Source organism: Narcine bancroftii, chromosome 12 (assembly GCF_036971445.1).
Source record: "Narcine bancroftii isolate sNarBan1 chromosome 12, sNarBan1.hap1, whole genome shotgun sequence".
Lineage (NCBI taxonomy): Eukaryota > Metazoa > Chordata > Chondrichthyes > Torpediniformes > Narcinidae > Narcine > Narcine bancroftii.
In genome coordinates, this window is record NC_091480.1 from 92,976,646 (window position 1) to 92,989,205 (window position 12,560).

Below are 12,560 nucleotides of genomic sequence, written 5' to 3' on the forward strand. Positions count from 1 at the left end.
CTGGAGAACGCTATTTCATTGTACTTGTGCAATCAGAGAACAGTAAATTTGACTTTATATAGCAAAGATAAAAGTACTTAACTAATGTTTCAAAAGAATCCTTCAAGGTGTGAGCAAAATGTAGCTAGGTGTCTGGATGAAATGAATGGTGGGGGGGGGAAAAACAAGGGAAGGAGAACAGGCCCACAGACAGGAGGAACTAGGTGAATGAGGGAGAGAGGGCACAACAGCAAATGGGATGGCTCTGTGAACGGAGAGGGAAGAGGGCAGAGAGGTGAAGAAAAGGAGGCAGAGGGATGGGGAGGAGAGGGAGAATGGCAAGTGGTTTAGTAGAAACCAGAGAGGTTTTATGTTAATGTATTGGGTGTTTTCCCCACCTATTTATGGGTGGCCTTGGTGTGGCAGTGCACGAGGCTGTGGACAAACATGTCGACGCAGGAGTAGAGCGCAGAATTGAAACGATCAGCCACTGGGAGATCCCTGTCATTGATATGGACAGTTATTCTCCTTTTGGTTTCAGCTTTCACCTATCTAATTAATGTATCAATGACAACTCCCAAAGGCACAGGCCTCAACTTAACCCACTCTAAATTCTAAATTTCAATTGGATTCGGAGATGAAGAAAATGCCATTCTATGATTGTATATTTATTTTAAATTATAATTTTATTATTCTGTAACTAATTTCATCAGTGATCATGACAACATGGTGGTTAATCTCCCTCATCTTGTGGCAAAATTAAATCACTCCTGGACATGAAGGAAGGGGGTTTGTATATTTTTTTTGTAGGAATATATCGGTCAGCACAAAATTGTTGGCTGAAGGGTCTGTATTGTGCAGTAATGTTCTATGTTCTTCACAATCTGCCCTACAAATGAGTTTATGCACAAGAACAATTTACAGATGTAATGAAAGTCTTATTGTTGTAGCTTCTCATTTATGTTAACCGCACCCTGCAAATGAAGTAGAATTAAGATGCCAAGAAAAGAAAAAAGACAGTACAAGACCGAAAAGGTATTGCGAGGACAGATTATTAGCTGCACAGCTAAAATTAGAAAACAACATATGGTTGAGACGAGTAAATTGGAGAAGGAAATGGAGGAAAAAAAGACAAAAGGTAAATAATAAATAAAATATAAGTAAATAATTAAAAGAGAGCAAGCTTGGTGTTTGAATAATGATACAGCTAATGTCTTTTTTTATATATAACTAGAAGTACGTGGCCCACTTCTGGGTGAGGTGAGGGGAAAGAGTGTATGGAGACATTGTATAAAAGATATTTATTATTGTAGAATATGGTCATGAATGCTGGTAATCAAATGGGATGCCAACTATTGCTGGTGTCTCTTGGGCTGAGCCCAGGTAGCAGGTGGTGAGCACGGAGACTGGAGAGTTGTCTCACTGAAGGCTCCAGGATCTTCATGTCCCACCTGGATATGGCAAGACTAGACAAAGGTTTGGAGGAGCTTGGACTGTCAACTAGCTTCCCTTCTCCCCACGTCGGAGTCCCTGCACTTGGCAATTAATATGCTGGTGGGTTGATGGCTATCTTGGGTGTAAACAACTTCCAGGCAGTCAGACGTGAAGAACCACTGGGGCGCATGGATGACACATTAATGGGATGGATCATTTGGGTGCTGTTGAAATGAACCAGTGCTCTCTGTTTAGACTTTGCATGTTCTTATGATTGCATAGGCTTCCTCCAACATCCCAAAATTATCCAGGTCAGCATCTTAATTGGCCATTGAATTGTCCCCAACTGATCAGCGAGTGTGCAATGGCTAGTGTTGATGGGAAGATGAGGGAGGGAAAAAAATGGGACAGTGTAGGGTTAGGTAAAAGAGTAAAATACGAAAGTCTGCAGGTGCAAACAATGGGTCTACTGGATCATTGGGTTTGTGTACTTTGGGTTAGAGGTAGAGCCAGGCAGTGTGGGAATGGAAAACAATGAGATTGTGGACCGTGGGAGGGAGATGACCAGAAGCGATGAGGTTGTGGAAACGATGGGTTGCCCTGGGTATGACTGCTCAATGCTCAGTGCAGACTTGGCAGGTCTTTTCTCTGTTCTGTTATCTCTCTCTCTGACTAAAATCTACAATTGACTCTGGGCCGAAGTAACTGATTTTTATAGGACTCTGAAATTTCAAGACTAACAGTTTATATTGTTAGACTAAAAAAATGTTGAAACATTTTTTTTCTTCGCCTGCTTTTCTCTGATGACCATTGATGTTGACATTAATTAAATGTCAACTGGAAAATGTGAACGCAAGAACCAGAAGGTTACATCTGAGGTCAACGATTCACAAAGGCAAAGAACAGCTGGCATCATGTTCTTTCTCCTGCAGAGATGACTGTGGCTGGAAAGTGAAGGATTATTTACTTTACCTAGCCAAGGGAAATGACTATAGTTTCTCCATCATCATGGCCAACATGAGTGAGGACCAGGTATGCCTAAACGATAACTTTTTATTGTTATCTGCTTTTGTTTGTTTAATCAAATATTCAAATCACTTGTAGTGGTTATTGAAGAGGGGTAATCATTGACCCTAAGATCTGCTTTGTGCAGATCATTTTTGAGTTATTACACTCTAATAAGATCTGTATTGGAGCACTTCTGATCAAAGATGCTGTTTTCCATATTAAGAACCACTTCTAAGAAGATTTCTAACCTGAATTTCATCTGTGAAGTTCAAGTTTGTCGAAGTCTGGGTCAAATGTTTTTGATTTAAGAACTTCTCTCTGGTTTGTAGTTTCTACTCAGATGCTGTGGTTAACAAACATTGAAACCAATAAAGAATGCTTATCATAACTGGAGCTTAGTACTACGCAAAATTTTCCAACTCTATGTAGCCACTTCCTGCAAAGCAATTGCCAAAAGCTGTTGAAAGGAAGTTTATTTTTTCATGATGGGTAAGTGGGCACCACTTTGCCACAAGACAGGTTAAAGATGTGCTCATTTAACATATTTTCAGGTCTTGCCGCGCAAATTTGTAAATCACTTCAAAAATAAAGATCGTTATTTTAAAACTGTTTATTCACAGATGAAATTCAAGTTATCTTGAATCTTAGAAGTAGTTCTTAATATAGAAAACAGCATCTTTGATTAGAAGTAATTAGAAGCGCTTCACTGAGCACCGTCGCTCTGTCCGGATTAGTGACAGCGATCTCCCAGTCGCCAACCACTTCAATTCTGCACCCCACTTCCAAGTTCACATGTCTGTCCAAGGCCTCGTGTGCCTTCCCACCAAGACCATCCATAAATTGGAGGAACAACACTTGATTTTCCATCTAGGCACTCTCCAATTGGTTGACATTAACATTGACTTCTCCGGTTTCTGCCAGCCTACTCTCCGTTCTCCCTCCCTTGCCTTTCCCTTTGTCTTCTTTCCTCCAGCTCTCCACCCCTTCCCTCTCCAGTCACAGAGCCATCCCACCTCCCCCTGTTTGCTGTGTGCACTCCCTCCTTTATTACCGCCTGCCTTTGGAACTGTGCTCCTCCCCCTGCGCCCCCCCCCCCCACCACCATTTTGTTCAGGCGCCTGTCTATATTTTTCCATAACTTGATGAAGAGTTCAAGCCAAAATGTTGGTTATGCATCTTTATCTTTACTATATGAAGAACACAATTTGACCAGCTGAGTTTCTCCAGCCTTGTGTTTTTACTTGAAGTTATGCAATACAGATCTTTCATACTAGAGTGTAATAGCTCAGAAATGATCTACACAATACATGGCAGAGTCTTGGGGATCAATGTTTACCTCTCTACAAGTAACCAATAAATAATTTCCATATTTGATTGAACAAACAAAATCAGATGACTTAAAAGAAAAGTTATAGTTTAGAATTTCAGCCATTCCTTGTCCTCACTGATGTTGGCCATCATGAATGCGAAACTATAGTCAATCCCAGTTTCCTTGGGCTAGGCAAAGTAAATAATCCTTCACTGTCCACCCAGCGTTATCACCGCAGGTGAAAGAACATGATGTCAGTTTATTTTGGTCAGTGTAATAACTCCTTCACTTGTTTCTCACCTGCTTGATATTTGTGAATCTCAATCTGCCTTTATTCTCTCTTGAACTGCACTGTTTATCATTGAACATCTTTCCCCTCAAAACTTCTAAACATTTTCAGCAGAATTGGCCAAATTTTTTATTCAGATATTCAGCTCGGTAACAGGCCATTTCAGCCCACAAGTCCGTGCCACCCAATTAACTTACACCTGCGGTACACACTCTTGGGCTAAAACAGCCTGTTACCTTGCTGTATGTTTAAATTAAAAATTAAAAGCTTGGCCACCCCCAATACAGGCTTTTTCAACCCAATGTTAGTACCGTCTTTCTCCACTCCATCCCCTCCTCCATTTTTATTCAAAATATATCTCCATTCAGTTATAGAATGTAGGTGTTGTGGCAAGGTCAACAGTGATTGTACATAATCTCAATAAGCAAGCATTCTGAACTATCAACCACAGTGCACCTTGTAATATTTTGCAATCTTCAGATTTTACAATTGGAAGTTTGCAAAAGGAAAAAAATTATACGGCATGCTACACAAAGAAAATAAGGATCAAAGGATAAGACTTTTATAACCCGTACCTGAGTTGTGGCTTCATTGGTGTGAAATATTCTGTCTTCAATGTGGAATATATGTTTCCACAGCTTTTTCTGTGTCACCTCTCAAGCCATTTATTCAATGGCTCTTTCAACAGTTGCAACCAGAAGCCTTGGACAAATCAGAGGATTCGCAACCTGCTGAGGGCAAGATCAAGGGTGTTTAAGGCTGGGGGTCTAGATAACTACAAGAAGTCCGCGCAACATGATTTGCTTATGACTTATCCCATTGAGATGCAACTTCTTTGATCTAAAAGTCAATTTTATATACATGGGGACAGATCAGATAAATTGTTAGTTGGACAACTTGGAGCAGCTACAGTTAGAAGGCGAAGATACGTAAAATGGATGATAAAGAAACTGAATTAAAAGGAAATTAATAAAGCATTTCTGGACTTTTAATCTAACCTGTACAAATATGACTTTCCAGATAATACTACTTCTGATTTTTTTAATATAAACACTGAATATTCCTAAGATTTCTGATTATGATTTGAATCTATTAGAGTTGTGGACAGCTGCACTGCTTGCAACACTATATTGTCTAAAATTATCTCGAAAGATCAAACTGAGTTCATTAAGAATAGATACTCTCATTTTAATATTAGAAGATTCTTGAACATTATTTATTCCACTCCATCCAAATTACCAGAATGTGTTGTTTCACTCGATGCTGAAAGAGCTTTTCAGAGTGGAATGGCCTTATTTATTTGAGGTTTTTGAAAGATTTAACTTGGATCCTGGATTAATCTCTTGGATCAAACTAATTTACCAAGCTCCTATTGAGGTGGTTATTACTAATAACTATAAACCTCCTTATTTTAGGTTACATAGGGCTACACGTCAAGGTTGTCCTCTTAGTCCTTTATTATTTAACCTAGCTTTGGAATTCTTAGCAATTGCTCAAAGAGATTCTACATATATCCATGGTATCCAGAGAGGGAGAGAGTGCATAAGGATTCTTGATATGCAGATGATTTTTTGGTATATATCTTGATCCTAAAAAATATTCTGTTATCTTTGCTTACTGAATATGGTATTTTTTTTTAGGATTTAAATTGAATTTAAATAAAAGTGAACTTTTTACTATTAGTAATCATTTATACGATCAATTACTTTTTAAAGTTATTAAAAATCAATTTACATATCTTGGTATAAAAAATACTTCAGGGATTTATACAAATATAATTATCTCCCTTTGATTATGCTAAACAAACATTATCGAAATGGTCACCACTGACGTCATTAGTAGGTCAAATTAATACAATTAAAATGACAATCTTATTGAAGTTCTTCTATACATTTCAAGCTATCCCAACTTTAGTCCCAAAAGTATTCTTTGACAAATTAGATTCTAAATATCATCTTATACATGGAATAATAAGTCCTAAGTTGGCTAAAACATTGCTGCGGAAAATGAAAGAAGATGGTGGTATGGCATTACCAAATTCCAGGTTTTATTACTGGGAAATTAATATATGATACATTTTGGAGTTGCTCTTCTGAGATGCATGATTGCCATTTATGGGTGGGATTGAAGAATTTGTTTTGAGGATACTCTTTATCTATTAGGTACTTCTCTCCTCTTTGCATTATCTACAAATTCCTGGGTGTCAACATATCTCCGAGGCTCTGTCCTAGAGCCTCCATGTTGATGCAATCATGAAGAAGGTTCACCAGAGACTATACTGCCTTACTTTTTTTTTGTTGTAATGTAGTGTTGTAATGTAAATGCTTGCACTGTGATGTTGCCACAAAACACCGAATTTCGTGACTTGTTCATGACAATAAATTCTGATTCCATTGTCAGAACTAAAACATTACGTACTCATTAAATCTGGCACAGGATGTGACAGCTATTACTGCTTTTGTTTTGAGATTTTCACCATCTATTATTTTGATTTTTGTTCTATTTATTATACAGATTCTATGTTTTCTGTCATTTAAAGGACAAAGAGTTCTATTTACTACACAGAAGATGAGAGCAGTGCATCCACCCAAAGGGCATGTATCAGGCAGCGCTGAGCAAAATTAGCTTTTGTGTTATTATGTTTTTATATTATGTATTGTGTTTTTGTATTATGTGCTATTCATAAAAAAAAACAGATGACATTGGTTTCAACAGACCTGATAAAGGTTCCAAAAAAAGCCCAATTTAACATTGGGCCAAAGCAGGTAAGTAGCAGATCACCAATATTCCCTCTCAATGATGCCAAAAATGTCAGAACATGAAAATCCAAAAGGCAAAAGTGTATTTATTAAAATAATTGATATTTTAAAGTTTTTATTTCCTGCACCTTGCGTTATTTTGAATTCTACGTGGCTGGAGTAACTGCATTTTCATTATGTTACTGTATAAAGATTTTTTAGATTCAGGTTTTGCTAGTTATTTTTCCTTTAATTTAAAACAATTTTCTCATCAAACCAAAATTTAGATGTTTTTCTTTTCATTTTAAAAAAATAAGACTTAGTACCAAGATGGAATTTGACTTCTATTGAGTATATCCTTCCATATGCATCAGAGAAATTTGGTGAATTTCTAGGTTGGAAGGGAGAGAGTATCAAGGGTCAAGTTGCTCTCCAAATAAAGTGGATTCTTTTAGGAACAGCTTGAAAATTATGAAGATTTTTCCATCTTATAAAATGGGCAAAAGAATGTGACATCTGTATTGAAATGGTTTAGCCAGTGGATGGTAGAACAATAAATATCTTTGAGTATTTTAAAGACAGAAAAGGTAGATAGAGTCTTTAAAAGCATAGAGGTGAAAGGTTTAAGGGTAGATGGCAGTACAGAGCTGAGGTTACAATAGATTCGCTCTAGCTTCTAATTTTCATGTGTATTTATGTGTTATCTTGAAATCCTGCAGTCACAACCAGAGATGTTCCAGACCTGGGTACTGGACACACTAAAGAACTCATCAATCAACCACTTTGTTAACGTAGTTATTCTTGTTAAAAAAAAAATTTAGTTTTAGAGATACAGAATGATAAGAGCCCCATCCTGAGCCTGAGTTGTCTAAAAACATTCATGAGACCAATTAGGGTACTCACCCTCTACATTTGGAATGTGGAAGAAAACCCACGCACACATAGGGGATCGTGCAAACTCCTCAGAGACAGCAGTAAATTGGAACCTGGTTACTGGTGCTGCAACAGTGTTGCACCAACCATGCCGCCCTCTTCTGTCCCAGTTTATGATGCCATTTCTTAGCACAAATCCCTCTTTACTTGCTCTCAAATCTCTCTTCAATGGACCTATCCCCTCCAGTCCCACTTCTGCCCGTTGCCAGTTCAAAACATAAACTGGTTTCTGCCTCTCCATCATATCATTCCTCTCTGCACCGCTATCCAACACACAGTATAATGGCTTCAAACTTATCACTCCCCTCTTCTTTATCCTTTATTTGAAGTGTGTGGTAGATGCAAGTGCTTCAACCGGCATAGGAACAGCTCTGAGAAGCCCACTCAGCTGTGATTTTGGGCAGTGAAAGTGCTACTTGGACTAGACTGACTCTAATTTTCATGTCAAGCTGCCAATCTAGAATTTTCAAAGTTCAGATATATTGGCAAAGTTCATACAAGACATCACATACAAAACTGAGATTCTTTTTCCTGTGGGCCAGGCAGAATTTAGACTGATCGGTAGTGCAAAAAAAATTACTCAAGAAAATATATGCATACAAAAGAGAGAAATATAAACCAGAGGGAAGTGCGAAGAAATTGCAATACAGAAAATAAATATTCAATAATAAATAATATTCAAAGTAAGAGCTCTTAAATGAGTCCCTGATTGAGCTTGTTGTTGAGGAGTCTGATGGTGCAGGGGGAGCAGCTGTTCTTGCACCCTGGTGGTATGTGTTTTGTGGCACCTCTACCTCTTTCCTGATGGCAGCAGTGAGAGCAGAGCATGTCCTTGGTGGTGTGGATCCTTGATGATTGCTGCTGCCCTCCAACAACAGTGTTCCGTGCAGATTTTATCATTCTTGTTCCCCATGGCCAAAGCGAGGACAACCTTTTGGGCCAGAAACTTCTTCAAGATGTGAAGGGCTCCAGTCTTAAATGTTGACCCTTTTTTTTCTCTCCCACAAATGCTGCTCCAGCCTCTGGGTTTTTATGTCTATGTTCTCACTCTCTAACTTCTTTCATTCACTCGTGGATGAGATAATCAAATGCAGCTTTACATTTATTGTATCCTTTTCTGCTAGAGGCCAAGAATTCTCTGACCTAAAACCCTGATTCTGTTTTTTCTCCTTCAGCCCGACCCGCTGACTATTTCCAGCATTCTCTGTTGTATTTTGGATTTCCAACATCAGCAGTTTTTTTTTTCTATTTTCAAATGAGGCGCCAAAGCAGGTGGGGTTCTACATTTCAAATGGTGTTCAGCTTCTTGACACCTTGACACTGTGAGTCTGGCTGAGTTCCTCCAGCTTCTTCATTCAGCTTCTTAAATACTATTGATGCTGTGCTCATTCAGGCCAATATATAGTGTTACTTCATACTTCTGCCACTGGCATGCAAAGCTCTATCCAGTTATTTCAGAAAGAGAACCCACCATCGTGGTTTTTTTTTCTCTAGACGCTTGAGTTTCATCCTGCAACTGTGGGTTAATGACAGAAAGAATCAAAGGGGATTAGATGGCCAAGCGGTTTACAGAATGAATTACAAGAATGCAGGAAAATAGGAGAGTGGGACTTGGGCTAATAGGGTTGCACCATTCGGAGCTGGCTTGGATCCAATGGTGCTCATGGCTTCTTCTGCTCTGGTGTAAGATCAAGGTATCTGATCCTTCATAGGATTGAGCCATTGGGAGTTTTAGGATGCAGGGTCCATCAGGTTAGTTGGCGAAGTGGGGTTAGGGCCAGCACATCTGGGAAAATGGGCACGAGGTCAATGAGTTAGGAGGGGATGGAGTCAGTAATGGGAAAGGGCAGGAAAGAACCTGTTCAGCCAGTGAACTCTATTAAAACACAGAAGTTTGCAGATACTGTCATTGAAGTAAAAAGACAATGCTGGAGAAACTCAACAGGTCAAATTGTGCTTTATATTAGCAAAGATAGATATACAACCAACATTTCGGCCTTGAGCATGTCATCAAGGTATGAACAAAATGTGAGCAGGTTCACCTACCAATATTTTGTTCATACCTTGATGAAGGGTTATTTCTTTATCGTTGCTATATACTGTTTGACCTGTTGAGTTTCTCCAGGATTGTGTTTTTACAGTGAACTCTCTTTGTTGTTGGAATCACCACTTTATACAGGAGTTTCCACAGTGATACAAAATGACCTGGAAATGGTTGTTCACACTTTTCCCAGAGAGAAATTTTCAAACACTCGGTTATTGAATTTCTAGGTCAACATGCTTCTACAGTGCACACAGCCAGTTCCTGTAGCATAAATTGTAGACTAGTATGCATATTAATTTGGCCTAAATCTTCACTTTGGAAGACTGATCTGTGCCCTTTGAAATTTAGTTTATGGTTCTGATCGCTCTAAACAAATTTGTGTCATGGAATACCACGTTATAGGAATTTGTGTCACGGGATATACAAAGGAAAAAAAAATTAAACCAGTCTGAGCTCATCCGCACCTGAAATCAGGTGCTTAAAGTTGACACGAGGCTTGCTACTTCACAAGGCGAGGGGGTTGCAGAGGAGTCTGTTGTTCCATCCACCCACTCATCTGAATTTATTGTTCCGGTAGCAGAAAAAGATGGCCCATGATATGAAAGGGCAGACGTTATAAAAGAGGAAAAATGGGGTAAAAACCTAAGCAAATAAGATCATGCCATGAAAACTTAAAATATTACAAAGATAACTACTTCGTTGATGGAGAGTTTTTATATTAAAATAGGAGAAAAAAATCCACAATACAAAATTAATAAAAATGTAAAAATACAATTGCTGAAGAAACTCAGCAGGTCAAACAGCATACTTTATGTACCAAAGATAAAGATGCAGGACATAAAAATATTTTTGGCATGAGTGAACACAAAATTCTCCAGATGCTGTGATTATAGCAAAACACTCCAAAAAGCTGGAGGAACTCGGTCAATCTTTCAGTGTCCATAGGAGACACAGATATATTGCCGCCTGCGTCCTTCTTCGAGGAATAAGCAAATAAAAACAGGAAATCTCAGAGTAGATATAGTGCTGGCTAGGTAGGCCTGAGCCCTTCATCAATGTGTGAGCAAAATATAGGTAGGTGCTGAGTGGTGTTTTTACTTCAATCATGGCATCTGCAGACTTCTGTGTTTTACTAATAACTCACTGTTTAAATAGTGGAAATAGTTCTATTGATAAGCTTTGCCAACAAATACAGAAGTAACAGCTCATTTTGGAATTTCCCAGCTAGTGCAGCAGAAGTAAAATCAATGGTGGAAAATAAACTAAAATGAGATTCCTATTATTTCCCAAATTATAAAAAATCAAATTAATATTCACAAATATTTATTCTAGATTTTAAAGATTTCCATTTTCACATTCTTGACTTTAAACTTAACCGTCGAACTTAAGCAATTCATTTATCCCCCCACCCTCTGCCAAGGCATCAGATCTAAAAAGAGAGGAATATCATAATTTTGATAAGAATCCTCAGATGCAGAATGATTATTTAGAACCACTTATTGGACTAGGGGTCAATCTTGGGATCCCTACCATTAATTTGATTCCCAACTCAGTATCTGAAAATATGTAATGATTAGATTGAAAGATTAGCAAATTGGAGAGACCTTTAAGTCAGAAGGGTGGGACATATTGTGGTCTGGAACTATAAAATTAATTGCATTCAATATTTAAGTAAACAGAAAATAGCACTGATATTTTATGCTGAGAAATTAGCTATTTCAACGATATTCATTTTGTAATTCAGCTTGGAACTCAATAAATGATGCTGATGTAGCTGAGAATGAAGTTAGCAATTTTCATTAGTAGAATTAATACCCAAAATGCTGCTTCAGGACAGCATTCCATAAAACAAACACTATTTAACCATTAAAATTCAACAGATGCATGGTGGAAAGTTTACTGACTGGTTGTATCATAGCCTTGTTTGGAAATTCAAGTGCACATGGATGCAGAAAGCTGAAGCCAACATATCCAGGTCTATCACAGGCTCCAACCTCCCATCCATTATACACATCTATGTGAGGCGCTGCCTCAAGAAGGCAGCCAACTCATAAAGGATCCCCACCACTCTGGTCACAACCTCTTCTCACTGCTACCTTCGAGCAGAGGTACAGAAGCTTGAAAACCAGCACCTAGAGGTTCAAGAACAGTTTCTTTCCAACAACTATCAGGCTCTTGAACTCACTTTGATACATTACTCATGGACCAAGCAAAAGGACTGTCTGAACTATTTTTTGCACTAGGATGGCAGTGAATTTTTTGTATTTTATTTGCCTTTTTTTAGTTCAATTAAGTTTAATATTGTAGTTTTTTTTTAAATACTGGTTCAGCTGCAACAAATAAGAATTTCAATGCATAAGTACATGGTCGAGTGTATATGCCAATAAACTAATTTATTAGCATCAAACACAAGGTCAACCTAACTGAGCATAACAATGAAACACATTGGAAGAATAGTGTTCTGGCCAATAGAAACATTCCCAAAACCCATCTTTTCACCCACGTCTTTGAACGAATTTTGTAAACCCACTACTGCTCAATATTGATGGGGCATACCCATCCAATTTGTTGAGGCTGAGTGTGGTGTCCCATTTTGGACATTTGCTGTACATGGGAGGCATTTCCAGAGATAAGTCATGGGACTATTCATTATCAACAGATAACTGGACTATAGCTGTAACCTGGAAAATAGTGTCAATTCAGCCATGAAAACTAGTCTCTACAAGGAGATCTAGTAGATCTACATTGGATATCATGGAGACCAGAGAGTATTACCCAAAACACTTACAGAGGAAGAGTTACACATTGTGTAGATGGAATAATTAA

The 12,560-nt window shown here is 38.2% G+C and overlaps 1 protein-coding gene across 13 annotated transcripts in view; it reads right to left on the bottom strand.

Moving 5' to 3' along the window:
- LOC138746534 (tumor necrosis factor receptor superfamily member 16-like) overlaps positions 1 to 12,560 on the bottom strand; it is a 314,868-nt gene that overhangs the window by 265,188 nt on the left and 37,120 nt on the right. For 7 of the 13 annotated variants that reach the window (XM_069904796.1, XM_069904788.1, XM_069904787.1 and 4 more), the window contains one exon: positions 4,595 to 4,750. The gene's annotated coding sequence lies outside the window, so the exon portion shown is untranslated. The remainder of the gene's footprint in view (positions 1 to 4,594; positions 4,751 to 12,560) is intronic. The other 6 variants (XM_069904795.1, XM_069904793.1, XM_069904791.1 and 3 more) reach the window with 1 other exon arrangement.